Source organism: Streptopelia decaocto (genome assembly GCF_964273445.1).
Source record: "Streptopelia decaocto genome assembly, chromosome: 1".
NCBI lineage: Eukaryota > Metazoa > Chordata > Aves > Columbiformes > Columbidae > Streptopelia > Streptopelia decaocto.
Window position 1 is genome coordinate 49,077,559 of NC_138663.1, and position 16,223 is coordinate 49,093,781.

Consider the following 16,223-nt stretch of genomic DNA (forward strand, 5'->3'; position numbering starts at 1 on the left):
ACATTGCACAGTGTACCTCCAGAAAATACTATCTAATATTTCATATTTAATATTTCATATTTCCACATGTACATCCTGACTTCCTTGCCATTTGGTTGGATGACAGCACTAATTAAAACAAAGATAAGCTATGTGAAGATCTAATGTGTTTCTTTCTTAGCCAAGATGAGGAATTAGTCAAAAAAACATTAAATGACACATGGAATGTAGCCCAACTATTTCCAAGCTGCTTTTCTTTCCCTTTTACATCCACTTCAGAATAAAGCAGAGAACTAATACGACCACAAAGCTGGATACTAGAATTATATGGAGTTGTGTTAATATATGAAGGTCAGCATCATACTGGATGGTGTGAAATACCACATAACAGTGATTGTATCTCTCAATAAATTGCTGTGTTGACCTCAGTGAGATTTGAATCACCTGTTGAAAAGTGTAAATCTCAGTCATGTGTTTATGATACCTTATGTGTCTGTAGATAATTTATAAAGTGCAGTTTTTCAGTTTCCCACAGATTAGATCATGTTAGGGACTCGGATGCACTGGTTTTGATTGGGACAGAGTTATTTTTCCTCATGTAGCTAGTAGCTATGTTATGGATTTGTGCTGAAAATGTGGTTGATAACAAAAGGATGTTTTAGTTATTACTCAGCAATGCTTACACAGTGCCAACACCTTTTTTTTTCTCCTCCTTTGTACTAGGATACATAAGAAATACCAGTATTTAAATGTGTGTGTATTAAATTGGTGTGTGTAGGGACAACACATATGTAATTATGCTTATTACTACGCTTCCAAAGTTGGACACAATTTTGAATGGAATATCTCAGACATATTGGGAGTTCTCGCACAGCTACAATCCACTCAAAATCACTCTCTGGAACATGTATTGACATGTATTGATTCACATAGTCAGGAGCAACAGCCACTCCATCAATATGGTGACTAATATTACCTTAAATCTTAGCATAAAGGTGTAAGAATGTACAATATGGTGCAGGTTCCTTACTGTCTCTTAGTATGAATGGAAAAGTACAAGAGACACGTGGACTTGTATATTTATACCACTGGAATATAAATGGTAATTGTCACTGGCTTTTTGTTAATTTTAATGTTGAATCAACTAATTCTTCTCAGCTTCCTCTAGACTGTTTGTTGGTTTGAACGCTTTAATAGAGAGATGACAAACAAAATACATAACGTTTTAAACCAAATACAGTGGTTTGCACAAGTAGATTTCATTCACTCTGTGGTCAGATAAGTCTATAAATGTTCATTCAAGGGCAAATATATTAATTTGAACTGCAAAACCCACAATTTTCAAGGTTTCTTCCTTCTTTTTCAGGAATCACACCTACTACTTTATTGGTAAGTTTGCAATGAAAAATACATTGATAGTAATAACAACAACAACAACAACATCATTCAGGCATTGTAACTTTAGGTTGTCCTGAGTGTAAAAATTTCTCTCAGTACATTAATTTTTTTTTACTATTGTAATGTTTCTTCTTGTCCTTTACAATAGAACTGGCCAGACTTAAACCTCTTGAATCATGACTTCTTTTCTGATTCTTCTGTAGTAAATACTGGATAGATTTTTTAAATACATTTCAAAATGCTTCATCAGTTATGGATTTATTTTTATTTTTTCACGATAGCTATTTTATGTTACTGACAGATAAATCTAAACAGATAAGAAGCTTTGCACAATGCAACTCAGAAACAACTCTTTTAACATATATGGACAAGTTTGTTTTCTTATTTCTAATTATTATTAGTGTTAAAGAATTTAATTAAGAAAATATTAAATAAACACACTATGCACCATAGATTATTTTTTGATTACTCAGAAACTAATAATCATTGAACATCATCACAATATTTTATGAAACCAGAACAGCAGTTATCAAATGGGTTTATTTGCCTTTATTGAGCTTTGCTAATGCTAATATCTGATATATTTTTTTTTCATATTTTTCAAATTTTCATAACTAATGCAATGGCGCATCTGCCTTATACAGCCTTTATTAAGCACGTTTAAAGACTGTCATGTCTTTGCAATCTCCTTTTTTTTCTTTAAGAAATAAAAAATAACTCCAAACAAATAGAAACACAATACCACATCCTCCATTTGACAAACTCTATCAAGTAAAATGTCCTTGCAAGAATGTTGTCAAGTCACAGTGTTCAGAATCATAAACCTCTGACACTAAGGGATTTGTTTTCTTACTGTTTTATTATTTCAAGTTAACTTCAATGATGTGTTTAAGTAGAGTAAAAATTGTTACGTTCCTAAAGCTTCTCCTCCAATTTTTGTTTGACTGCAAAATTTGAATATACTCTATTGGTAAAAATTGATAAAAAACCATGTAAACTTCATCTCTGGAGGATGCCAACACTAAAGGGGCTCAGGTATTTCAGTCTGAAGTGAGAGGAAAGTGACCTGGTGTTCTCAACATCTTACAGTGGATTATAATAATGACAAAATCAGACTCTTGTATATATGTGTCTCAGAAGAAATTGAGATCCTAATTTTCTTTTAGGCGACAGCATTTTAGATATGATTGCAGACAAATTTCAGTTTATTCCTGGAAAATAAAAGAAAGGCACATACAATTTCACAACTGATTATTATCTTTTCCTGAATATTAAATATCCTGGTGTCTTGTCAGGTATGGCACCCATATTACCATTTCATCCTTCAATATTCAGACATTTTAAACAAGAAAGGTGTTTTAAAGTATTTTTAAGTGTGTATAGCAATAACCAATTGAACGGAATTGTAGAATATAAATAGAAGTTGCATCTTATAACAAGTCATAGATTTTGTTGTGTTTTGTTCAAGCAAAATATATAATTTATTCTTTAAATTAAAATTTTTTGTTTAGTTCTTTAAGAAAGTTGTAGTTATTTAGATGTCCTTCAAAATACAGTTACATTTCTGAGTTATAGAAAACCCAAACATTTTGTCTTAACATGCAGATCTGTATTCTCTCTCAAACTATTGCATTGCTTGGCATTTTTATAGCAGACCCTAAATCATTTATTGCCATAAGTGCTAAGTGAGACAAAGTCTCTTCCAGGATTTGCTCTTAGGCTAAATAATAAAATTAAAAAAAAAATCTTCCAAGAGCTAGTTTAGTATATATAGTCTGCTGCCAATTATTATCAGTGGTAGGCTTTACAGAAAGTTCAATGACAACTACTTTCATATTTAGGTGTATAATTAATTTAGAATTTGAAAAAATGAAGAAGTTTGTCTTGATATAATTCTTCTGTAATCCTAGTGGTACTATGGCAATGCAACTATGTATATAGATTTACAAGGAGATTTAAACAATAACATCTAAAATGTAGATCCTCAGAAATCTTGTCTGCTGTGAAAGAAGCTCAATTTCTTGGGCATGCAAATTTCTCCTAGCAAAATCCTATAGATGTCTAATTTTCCACTGCAGGGCATGAAAAGATAGTTGAAATTCTGACAACACTAATCTGTTTGGAAGCCTAGTCTGCAGTGGGAGTAATAAATTACAGGTTTCTGTACCTGTCTCTGTACAGACCCTAATCCTGAAGCCATGGTAAGCAGAAAATAAAGTGGAAACTTTCAGTTTTTATTGTGTAACAGCAGCTTTTAATATTTTAAGAAATGTAGACTGAAAAAATATGATAGGATACAGTTTCATGCATGACCTGGTATATGTAGCATGCTACTGAGATACATAAAGTGGTTTAACAATAACAGTAGAAAACAAAAACTTCATAAACTTTTCAGTTATCTCTGTGTTGCCTGCTTAGTCTCTGCCATTTCATGTCTGTCATGTATTCTTTTAAAACCCTTCCAAAAAGTGATTTAATCCTATATATTATATAGGAAAATAGGACTCCAGATCTGGCTATGGTAAGGGCTCCAGTACACATGAGTAGTAAAGTCTACTAAGTAAAAAAAAACAAAAACAAAAACAAAAGGCCAACTTGAAATAAAATGACCAAATGAAAAAAATACTTTTATTCCTAAATATCATTACTGGAAAACTATTCTTATTACCTCTGAAATACATAGTATACAAAGTCTGATTTTCTTTTCCCTCAAAATTTCTTAGGGAAATTTTTTTCTGTCCAATGCAACTTCCTTCAAGATGAACAATTAAGCATGTTATGTACAGCATATTTTTCCAGCAAAATACATAAATGTTAACAATGTCTTTAAGAATACTAGCACAGAAATTTTCATAACTTCTGATGCTCTTTTCTGATTTTTCATTCTCTGACTCTCTGATTTCTGATTACATCCTGTAATCTATGTCCATTTCTATGATGAATAATTCCTGAACTTTCCTTCTGGGTAGTGAAATAAAGCAGCACTTCATAACAAAACTTGAACAGCATTTTTAATATGAAAGGATGCATAGGAAGTGATGTGATTACACAGAGGAAAACAACAGATTGACAGTATCTTACTGTAATATATTTTCTTTAGCTGCTCATGTAATAATATAAAGATTTGTCTTAACAAAAGGATTACACCAAGTTCTTGTGAGTAATATACAATGAGCAGTCAGTCTTTATCCACCCTTCTTGTGCTTGTGCTTTTTGTGATTTTTAAACTTCTATCATATCCTCTGTAAGTCATCTCTTTCCACAGCTGAAAAGTCCTTGACCACTAAACTTTTCAATATATGGAGGTTGCTCCATACTTTTGATCATCTTTATTGCCCTTCTTTGAACACTTTATGTTTAGCGGAGTTATATTATTTTTGCAGATGAGGGGGAATAACTTTACACAGTGTTCAAAGTGAGAGGAACTCATGGATCTGTACAGAAGAATAAGGAAGTTTTTCTTTGGCTTGTCATTCTTGTCTAATAAAAAAGCAAATCAAATGCTAGAAATGGGTCTCTACTATTGAGCTGGTGGTTTCATGAACTGTTACCAACACCACTCCCACACTCACTCCTCTGCCAAGATGATTTGCTTGGATAATAATAGTCATATAACCACCTCTCATGAAGATAATAACAACAATAATAATGTTTTACCTTAAGCTTCATATGACATTTTATTGCTGAGTCAGTTAATCTTATAAGATGTTTCTGCAAGTCTTCAAAGTCTGCCTTTTTCTTTAATGTGAGATGGACTTACCAGCAGACTTCACATCACTCCTTGGTATGTCTTGCCATGTTACGCATTGCTAAATGTGTTAGTACAGATCCCAGTTCAGACCTCTACAGAGCTCTTCTGGTGATATTTTTTGTTGACTGGGTGAAGACTCAAAATGTACTCCTACCATCTGTTTCCTGCCTTTAATGAAATTATTTAGGTATGCAAGGGTCTTCACATTACTGATGTACTACACTTTTATGCTAGGGCTCATTAGTTTCCTTTGTCAAAAGTATTTTGGTAGTTCATGGAAGTTATCACCCAGTTTATCTTTATTTGTGTTTGATCAAGAATTACACCTGTGTGATACACTTAGGTAAATAAACTAGAACACAACTCTCTGTAAATAAACACACAAAAATTGCATTAATTCAAACACATTAGCATAAGAGTTGGAAAGGATAGCACAATGTGCTGAAGTTAGTTGACGTGGAGACTTCTCTGGAGGATTGTCACTGCTACTCTTCTTTATTCTCTGCATTTGCTTGCAGGGTAGTGATATGAAAGGCTGCACAGAAATTTCAGGAAGAAGAAGAAATAATGAATGTCAGAGAAATGTTTCAGGAATAGATTTTTTTAGGATATAAAAGTACTGTAAGTACTTTCCTAAAGAGTTTGCAGCAATGAATCAGCTGTCACAAGTGTAAAAGTGCTGAATTTTTTTTTTTCAGCTATTATATCTGGAGTACTTCATCCCAGTGACAAGCATTTTACAATTATATTTTTCTGTCATTGCAAACTGGACTTGAAAAACAAAGTAAAATCATGTTTGGTTTCTGTTCTGGGAATTCAGAGTAGCTGATGAAATGTAGAGACATGACAGAAGTTGGTTCGTTTTGCTTTTTCTCACTTCGATAATGACTGAAACACAACAGAATTCAACCAATATGCAATCTCTTGAGCACTGTATTCTTTGAAAACATCTGTTGAAACAGTAGACTGCAGGTGCAATGGAGAGGAAGAGGACTCAAACTCACCTACAACACTTTGGTAATCAATTTTCACTGAAATAAGAACTCATTTTTTAACTGTCATTTATTCCCTGACTGTCACAACATAAATTTCAGGGAAGCGCAAACCAAACAAGCCCTTGTACAAATGAAGAAAACAACACCTTCTATCAGAAATAATTTTAAAGCCTTTTTATTTCACTTAATCAACATTAGCTATATCTTTATGTTATCATACGGAAATATAATTAAAATATCAGCTCTGCTTGGATTGCTTTAACTTATCCCTCATGAGGCATGGCAGAAATACACATCCAAACTGAGAGATCCGTGCTTTGAATTAGCAAGGGTTACACAAAGTTGAATGACCTATACCATAGCTGTGTGACTCCCGTATCTCAGGCAAAATTGTTACTGAATATGTACATACGTTGTTTCTTTTATTTCATCAGCAAATATTCTGTCTTACAGTGGTCAACTATTTTTATGAAATACATCTTCTGGGGATAACTTGTGTATGCAATATCTACATACTGAAAGCCAGGTAATGAGATAAATATTGGCTAAAATCAAGACTGGGGGGGAAAAAAAAGGTGTTTCATCCAGTGCTCCACTAAAGCATTAATTACTAAGTGGAAATAAGTGCTTAAATTAACAAAATAGTGATTTACAACATTTTTTCATTTAGCAACAATAGCAACAACAGATCATATAGAATACAGAATACAGAATATTTTTAAACATACATAATTAGCAGATACCTATGAAATTTATTTAATTTGAAGTTCTTAGATGTCTGTGTCTTGATGTTGTATAACCGATGTTTCTGTAAAGCTTTACCTATGAAGGAAATAAAGAGGAAATTATGTCTGGATTTCAGAGCTTGGTCCAGAATAAATCCAAATAACATTTTAGTTAAATGAGCATCATAGCATAGAATGAATGCTCTAGCAACAGCTTTGAGAGCTCTGTAGTCAGGGGTCTGTCACCAGGCTGAGCTTGGCAGGGTTTATTAGCATGAGTGTGACCCTATGTTCATTTAATGATACTGCTCCTGAGACCTATACTAGACCCCTTCTTAGTGATACAAAGCTGTCCTGCACTACTTCGTGCACAGACCTGCTTGGTTATCCTTTTGTGTTGCACAGCATTTTCTATTGTGAAAGAGTGCCTTAGAATCTAACATGCCTTTGAAGGCAGTGGGCAAAATCTCATAAATTGGTCTACTGTTGTTTTCTGGCTATTGATTCTCTGAACGAAAAGATTTTAACCTGTTTCAGACGATATAGCTTTTTTCCACTGTATTACCACCCTCTCTCAGAAACTTCTATAGTGACTGAGAAAGAAACAACAGTGTCACAAAAAGACATCTTTTCCTATTTCATTTCCTGCTGCACATAGGCTATTTTTACTCTCCAGACTGTCAATTTGACTGTTGTACTGAAAATTGCAACTATTTCCTATTTCCAAGCTCTCTTGGACCTCCACTTACATTTTTTTTTATAAAACCTAGAAAGAAATGTAATGGAATTCTGAAATGGAATATCAAGTAATAGATGTTGAAAACAATTCAGAGAGGTCATTCTATCTAATTTTAAGGGCATCTTCATCCACTTTTTCCAGCAGGATGAAATTCTTTTAGTATTTATACCAGTTACAGGTATAAACCTCTTTTGTCTTTATAGAGATAGAAATAACTTCTCTTCAGTTTTGTGGAAGACATTTTCTTCTTATTTTCTTATCTTCTTATCTTACCTTTCTTTCCAATCTCTTCCTCCCCTACCCCCTACCAGGAGTTCACATCATATACTAACTTTTAGGGGTAAATCATTTTACATTATGTGAAGCTTCAAAAAAATTATTCAAAATCAGCAATTTCACATCTATATCTTCAGAGTATATCTTCACAATATATATTTTTGTATTATGCACAGGATTCTTATATCTTCACTTTTTTCTGAATGCTTACATATATACTCATTTCACCTAAGAACACTTTTCTATTCACTTTTCTTCCCTCTATTATACCCTTGCAAAGCAGTCATGTGATAGCCTCTCATCTAGTGTTATCAAACTGTAAATAGAGATGCTCTGCCCAGCCTTTTCTGCTCATATGACATTCCTCTTGATTGACTGATGCTTCCATTCTTCGACAGAAAAATACTTCTATCGATCCTTTTATATTTTAAAACTATTAGTGAGGGAAAAATGTTTAGGAAAACTCACAGAGAAAGGTAAGAAGATGTCTGTGACAAATGGGTCCTATTCTGATTACTTCATTTACTAGCCCTGCCTGCACCATTCGCTGAATCCTTTTGTTACCTTATGGTTTGCTACATAGATATGAATTTATAAAGACCTTGCAAAGTCTTCAAATTTGAACCACCAGAAACGTAACCGGAAAACAAATGTCTTTTCACTACTATGAAAAGTGTCAAAAAGCAAACATTTCTCTGTGCAAATGTTGGCTCAGTTTTGAGATATTGTAGTGAATTTATTGTCATTTTTAAAGGATGCAGCAGTGAATCTGGCTTGTTTGGCCTTTTTAGCTGATGTAAAAGGTCAAGCTGCCTGATTATGATAGACAGCACCACCACAGTGGTCTAAGTGATCAAGCAAGGAGATGTTAGATCTAGCTCACTATGCTGAAAAAAACATTATATAATGAATCATTAAACTCCAGATAACAATTTTTGTCATTCATTTAACAGGTATTTTTTAAAAGCTGGCAGACACTTGAGTATTTTTTTTTCCTACCATTAATGGTCTATCCCATCCTTGTCATGAGGTCAGTCTGATCACTGGGGAATTCTTTAGACACATTTATTTACCCTTATACAGAAACGTTAATGCAAAATCTCTTTTTTTTTGCTCAGAGCAGATAGAATCCCTGCATTCTGACAGACATTTCCGGTTCTGGGGACAAGAAGTGTTATGTTTATCTTTTCATTGATCTCCTCATAAAAGCACAGGATAATTCAGGGTGGAAGGAACTTCAGGATATTGAAAACCTCTAAGGATGGAGGCTGAACAAGCTCTCTGGGCAGCCTCTTGAGGCACTTAGGAATAAATGCTTTATGGAGACACAGAACAAGCTGTTGCAAAAATAAAAAATGATTTGGGTGTAATCTATCTTAAATAAAAAGTCTTTCTGGCAAAGACAATCTTATGTTTCCATTTAAATCAGTCTTAAGGCCTATATTTTCCCCTCTACAAAACCTTTCAAGGGTGAGATCTTAATTTTTCATTTATGCAGAGACATTTGAAGAATGTTCTTCTCATTTCTCTCTCTGAAATAATTTTAATTTCAACTCAGTTTCCAAGCAAGGTGTTTGATTATGACTAAGCATAGCATTATGGTGTTTGGCAAGCAAAATGCCTGTAATGGAAATGGCCCACATGTGCTCAGTATCTCCTTAAGTTGCCATTTATGCAAGTGATTCTCTATGTCAAATATTAACACAGTGCACTATTGCTAGTTGCTTCTGAGATCAAGCTGCATTTATACTTATTTCAGTTGCTTCCTTGAAAAGTAAAGATGAGATGATATGGAAGAGGTTAGTAAGAATATGTGACACGCTAAGCACTTAAACATCTATCAGGAAAAACATTGAAAACTTAAAAAACATCCCTCTCCGATTATTAGTGCAATAGGAGGGATTAAAATGCTCCAGTTAAAATATTTAATGATTCACCTTTCCATTTTTAGTTGCTAAATATAAGATTGTAAATTCTAGTGGGACCCAGGTAAGCAATAACAGTAACATTTTAAAACATTCTGACTTAAATTATTTTTCATGCTATTTACATATTGTAATAAAACCTGGAAAGACACTTCTAACAAGTATTTTCCAAAGCAAGTCACAAATATAAAACTGAATACAATTAGAACACCAAACAAGGTAAGTCTTTCCAACATCTTAAATTCCATTTCTCCATTTCTAGCTTGGCCTGAATGGGAAATGCCTCTTAAATTGATTTATCCTTCTTTGGTGAAGTCCAGTTAGAAAAAAGACTCCAATTAAAGTCTAAAATATTTCTGGTTATTTTTGACACAATTAAGATTATAATTAAGAACCATATTGTATATGGTCATATGGTTAAAAAAACAAACTAAACCAAAACCATTATGATCCATTAGAATACTTTTAGAGTGACATTGTGTAAACATCCCTCAAGCCTTCTTTGAACAGTGATTGCTGATTGTGCAGGATGCAGTTTCCTGCTTCTGTAGAATTAACCACAAACAGCACTTGGGCTCATTGCTTAGAAAGTGGACTGAGAAAGGTCAGCATTTTATCCATTAAGCCATCAAGGTTTTTCTTCTTAAACAGTAGATAAGAAGCTTTAACTTGAATCACAAATGTAAAGTTCAGCAGACACTGTCACAGTACATATTGGTATTCAGTGTTCTAAATGTCAGCACACAACGACAGAGTATCAAATACGTTGAATCATATCACTGAAAGACAGAAGACAGAGCAATTTTCAGCTTTCTAAGTCCAATTTACATTTATAAATGGAAAGCTCAGTTTGAGCCCTACTTAACTGAAAAGACAATGCTAGCATGAGGTTAGATTTTTATATGAGCCTGCTTGGTTATCTCTAATTATATGCTAATCAATTTGATTTCTCATTTAAACTCAAACTAGGCTGTTTCCATGTAACAATCAACCTCACATTGAAGCAACAAAGCAGCTTTATATTTACCACATCAGCAGGGTTTAATTGCACATTTGGACAATGAAAATGAAGATGGATTCAGTTTCATTGTCCTTAGAATGCAGCAGTATACAATGCACTTTTAGTTTGAGCTGACACATTTATGGTGGAGATATTAAACTGCAACATCCAAATATTTGCTAATATATTGCCAAGCTATTTTGTTCTTATTATTTTCTAAATGATGCACATTGCCTGTGCTCTATTATATTTTCTACCATTTAAAAATATTGACACTAATTATATTACTTTGGTATGGCATAGGTCAAAACAATAAAATTAGGAAAAGGTCTATTTCCAAAAAAAAGAAAGATAAATAGTCCAAATTAAATATGAGGAGCACAAGCTTATTTCCTAATGCAAGTTGCAAAACATGTCATGCTATGAAAAGAAAGCTGTATTGCTAAAACCATGTGCAAATGCAAGCTAGAAATCCAATTCATTTCTGGGTACTACAGGAAAAAAAAGAAAAGGTGGAAGTGTCTTTTTTACTGCTCCTACAGATATACAATCATGATGACTGAGAACACACTTGGATCAGTGACTGTTAAGAAACCCAAGTGCTTTACTGAGCCCCATACAAGACAAAGCCAATGTCCAAATATTTTTATGAGTTGCTCTTTTAAAATGCTCTAACAAGTGTCTTCAGGAAAGTTGTCTGTTTTATCTGATTTACTTGTGAACCTTTTGACACCAAATGTACTGAAATTATCTTTGTATGAAACCTTTATCTCAGCAGAAAATGTAACAAAGTATAATACCAAATAAATTAGGTTACTGAAAAGACAACTAAAATCTGCTTTGATTCTCATAGTTAGATTCTTTAGCTGCATGTTAATTGATTGTTGAGGGTTAAGATTGCGGGGTGACAATAAAACCCTGGCAGATGTATTGTTAACACCCTCTCCCCCCAACACTTCCCCCTTTTTGCCCCTCCCTCTCCCCACTTCCCACTCAGGACAGGTGATCGGGAGGGAAAGAAGGACAGAGAGAAGAGAGTTGGAAAAATTAACAATGTTTTACTAATGCTACTAATAAGAATAGAGAAGATAATACAAAATATACAAAACCAATCTTGAAAGTCTCAGCAACTGCAGAGCCGGCCACCAAAGTCCTGGATTAGACTCTGCAGCCAACCGGAGTTGGATTCAGTCTCTCACTAGGCCTCAGTTCACAGGGACGACTAGTAAGGTCCTCTCCTGATGTCGGCCATAAGCAGAAGGGAAAAAGCAAAGGCAAAAGGGCCGAGATCCTCGTGTTCTCCCACTTTTATATGAAGTATTCACATGAATGGAATGTTACACACAGCTGGTCAGTTTCTTGGTCACCGGTTTCTCGTTGCCCCTCTCACAAGATGTCCATCCATGCTTATCAATAAGTTTGCATTCCATTGCTAGGTTTACCAAAACATGTGTCTGGTTCTCCAGGAAAATGCAGTTAATATGAAGGCTTTAGCTGACAGGCAAAATTCACTGAAAGAGAAACTTGTTTTTAACAAAACCAGGACATTGATAATACTACAAGATTTTAAAAAGCATATTGAATTGATTGTACCGAACCTTAGTGAAAACCTTGAAAAATTTGAAAACGTGAAAGTTTGTTGTCACTGCTACTCAACAATTCCATAGAGCATTTGTTGGATGCTGCAGAGTTTTTTATTGCATTCTTAAGATGTGTCGACTGGCATGCCAAATCTATTACTGTACAATTGTTGTTCAATATACCAAGCCAAAATTACTTTTATTTTCTTTATATTAGTATCCCTACACACTAGACATAAATAGCTTTTTCCTGTATTTTCTTCATAGGAGTCTATTAAGTTTTTTAAGGGATAATTTTTTTTCATCATTTTAGTTCTTTGTTCTCAAAGTAGAGGCTGTCTCCTGCTGTTGTTGCATGAATTGAAGCACATGGTGCTTCAGTCTCTCCACTCACTTTCTGAACTGTTTGTGGTAGAAAACTGACCTTATCAGATGACTGCCCTAACCAATGCTTCTGCCATTAAGAAGAAAAGCGGTTAATGAATAAGAAATGAATCTGTAGAATTTTTGGGTGTCTTATTCAAGTCTTCCTGGAGGAGCTCCTGTCAGCATGTAGAGCATCTATAGAATTATTTTTAGAGACAAGAGATTGAGGGGGAGGCATCTCTGGGCTCTTCTTATCTAAAGAGCTTTCAGTGATGACACAAGACTGCCTTACTAAAAAGTAATACTGTATTGATCTTTTGTAAGATTTATATAATTCTATATGAGTCTTTCTTTACAAAGAAAGAAAACTTTATTTGAGATAAGTCACATTCTGCTATAAATCTGGCAATTTTGTGGCTTCTGTATAGACTATTTGCTAGTAATATGGCAAAACCAAATACCTGAAGCTTTGTTCACACTTCCTTCTAAGCCTCACAGTGGTATTGAAACCCCTGGTTTTTTTGGGAAGGCTGATCCTGGGTCTTTTTAAGGAGGGACTCTGAGCTTTTCTGCAGCATATGTGATGATACAGTTTTGGTATACAAATAGACTACTTGTAGCTGTTATTTAAGGTGTGTCACCTATATTCTCATTCATAATCATATCTCTTTTCCATTCTTGCGGAGTTATTAGGAATTTTCAGTTAAAAGAGAGTGAGAAAGAAGGCATGCTCCACTGCTTCCATAAAAAAAAAAAATCTGATCCTTAGAGCTGAAATAGAGAAAAATCTTCAACTATTGTGATTGCATAAATGTATAACCACAGACTGACTATGTACACAGATAGTGCACAGATAGTTCTGAGATAATGATGTCAGGTAAAGAATCTCTCTTTTTGTGTTCTGGAGGCAATTTAAATGTTATTTATAATTTAAAACAGGTGGCAGAGTCTTATAGCATGAAATGCAACTTATATTTGCGCAAACTTTAAACAAATGTCCAAGTAGCAATTGCTGAATTTCAGAAATGTTTATCTGCTTTCTCTTTGCCAGCAAAATGTTGTTAAAACTAAGACAGAACTTTGTTAAATGATACAGCTGAAGTATGAAACAATTTCCACCACACCAGAAAGGACTTTATGAGAATTAATCACTCTGTCAAGACAAAAAGATTTATTAGCTGGGCAGCAAAACCTCCAGTCACCTCTGAGCTACAAGCCACACTGAAGTATCTTTTATAAGTAACGAACCTTTGCCTTTTACTAAAATGTCTGAGTTCACAGAAAAACAATATCAGCTTTTCACTACTACTTTTTAAGGTTAGTCCATAATTTCATTATCTAAGGTGGGTAAACTTCTCAAAAAGTCGTCTGAGAAAGATCTGCCATTTAAAATCTCTCACTTTTTGGATCTATTGTATTCATAAGTTTAGCACTATTATCTTTTGGGCTACTTGCTTTTTTTTTTTTTTTTTTTTTTTTTTTTCCCCAACCAAATAGCCTTTCTTATAATATCTAGAATTGCCAGAAGGAAAGCAATGATGGCAAAGCTTTTTCAAATACAGAGTATCCTGAGGCATGATCATCTTTAATTGCATAGTGCATAAAACAAATCATGAATGTACTACAGTGACCATGGAAGTGGCAGAAAAACCTTATTCCAAATTTTCTATATTTTTGTGTTCTATAATAGGAAAAAGAAATAGTCAATAGGTTTTCTAAGTACAAATTTATTTCAATGTTCAAAACTACTTTCAATTTACCGTTTATACCTACAGGTTGAAAGTTCAGATTTAATAGGAAGTAAAATCAGAGCAATATGTTTCAAAGGTCAAGACTGTCTTTTATTATATGCATGAACGTAAGTTTGTAATAATTCAAATACGGCAATTTTAGCAAGTAGTTATTCTGCAATCAGGATACATTTGGCTCTTGGAATTCGTCCAAGATTTTACTGTCCCTCTGTATTTCTTGCTACTGAGTTTTCTTAGGTATTGCCACTTCCTTTGATTATGTTTCCCTTAGCATTATTACTCAGCTAACTTATGTTGTTCTTTGAAACACTGTGAAATATTTTAGATGGTAGCAGTTGATCTCTCTGTATGCAAAGAATAAATTTTACAGCTTGCTCATGGATGATTAGCTACTTTAACAGGGAGGCTATCAGTTTAGATTTCTATTAGCCCATATGGGTGCTCTCATTAAGATTTTCCCTTAATGGATGTGAGAAAGCTCCCAATCAGTTCCAAATTAAAAACTATGCCACTATCTGTGACTATACCATCATACTGAAAGGACTAAAACCCTTTTTGGTTTGGCATTCAGCCACCCAAGCGAAGTCACAGAGCTTTCACATGCTTAGTAGAAGCAAATTGAGAACAGAATCACTGTAAGTTTCAGCTGTTGCAAATATCATCTAACCGCCCCAATCTTAGTGATGTTTAGGACACAGCATGTTAATGATACTGCCAATTTTAAGGACATCTCAAAACATACCAGGTCACTCATCCTTATTTCAACTGGACAGATTACAATAAATACTCTGAATATGATGGTGGTAATATTTGTGAATTATGGTGGTGATAATATCCAGCAAAATGTGCAGCAGTTAGGCTTCCATGTAATCTTCCTAAAGGCATGACAACTCTGCATTATGTACTGGAGATGAAAAAATGAATTCTTAGTAATTCTTCTTGTTAAATGCTAAGTTCAGTAGGGCTCTCAGAAGGGACTCTGAAAGAAACTTCTCTTGATTTTGTCTTTGAAAAAATGTCTTTAATCTCATCAGCTTCAGTTCCTTTGCCACATGACCTTACTTCATTCTCAGCAGCTTCAATTCTGTTCTGTTTCAGTTGATGTCAAGCCATTTGGTGCTACTTCATCCTTGAACAAATCTGCTGCATTTTATCTTCTCTGCTTGTCTGAACACATTCTTCTTCTCTACTAGTTCAGGCAGCAGTAGGATCTCACCCATCAGGACCTTCCCTTGTGGACTTTGTTTTGCCTTACAATCCCTGCTCAGCACAGGAATAGCTTGCTTGACTCCTATTTTGGTAAGAAAACAGAGAGACCATGTAAAGTGTGTGTGATAAAAAATTCAGCTGAGCAGAACCCTGGGGAAATAGTGCAGAAAATAGGTAGGAAGAATGGAAGCATCAGTTGAACAAGAGGAATGTCATATGAGCAGAAAAGGCTGAGCAGAGCATCTCTATTTACAGTTTGATAACACTAGATGAGAGGCTATCATGAGACTGCTTTGCAAGGGTATAATAGAGGGAAGAAAAGTGGATAGTAAAGTGTTCTTAGGTGAAATGAGTATATATGTAAGCATTCAGAAAAAATGAAGATATAAGAATCCTGTGGACAGTATAAAAACATATATTGTGAACTGTTTCAATATGTTGTATGTAAAAGGAGATTAAGTGACCTGGAAATTATAATGCTACTCTTTAATTTATTTTGTGTAGATTATTAAGCCAAACAAGTACCAAG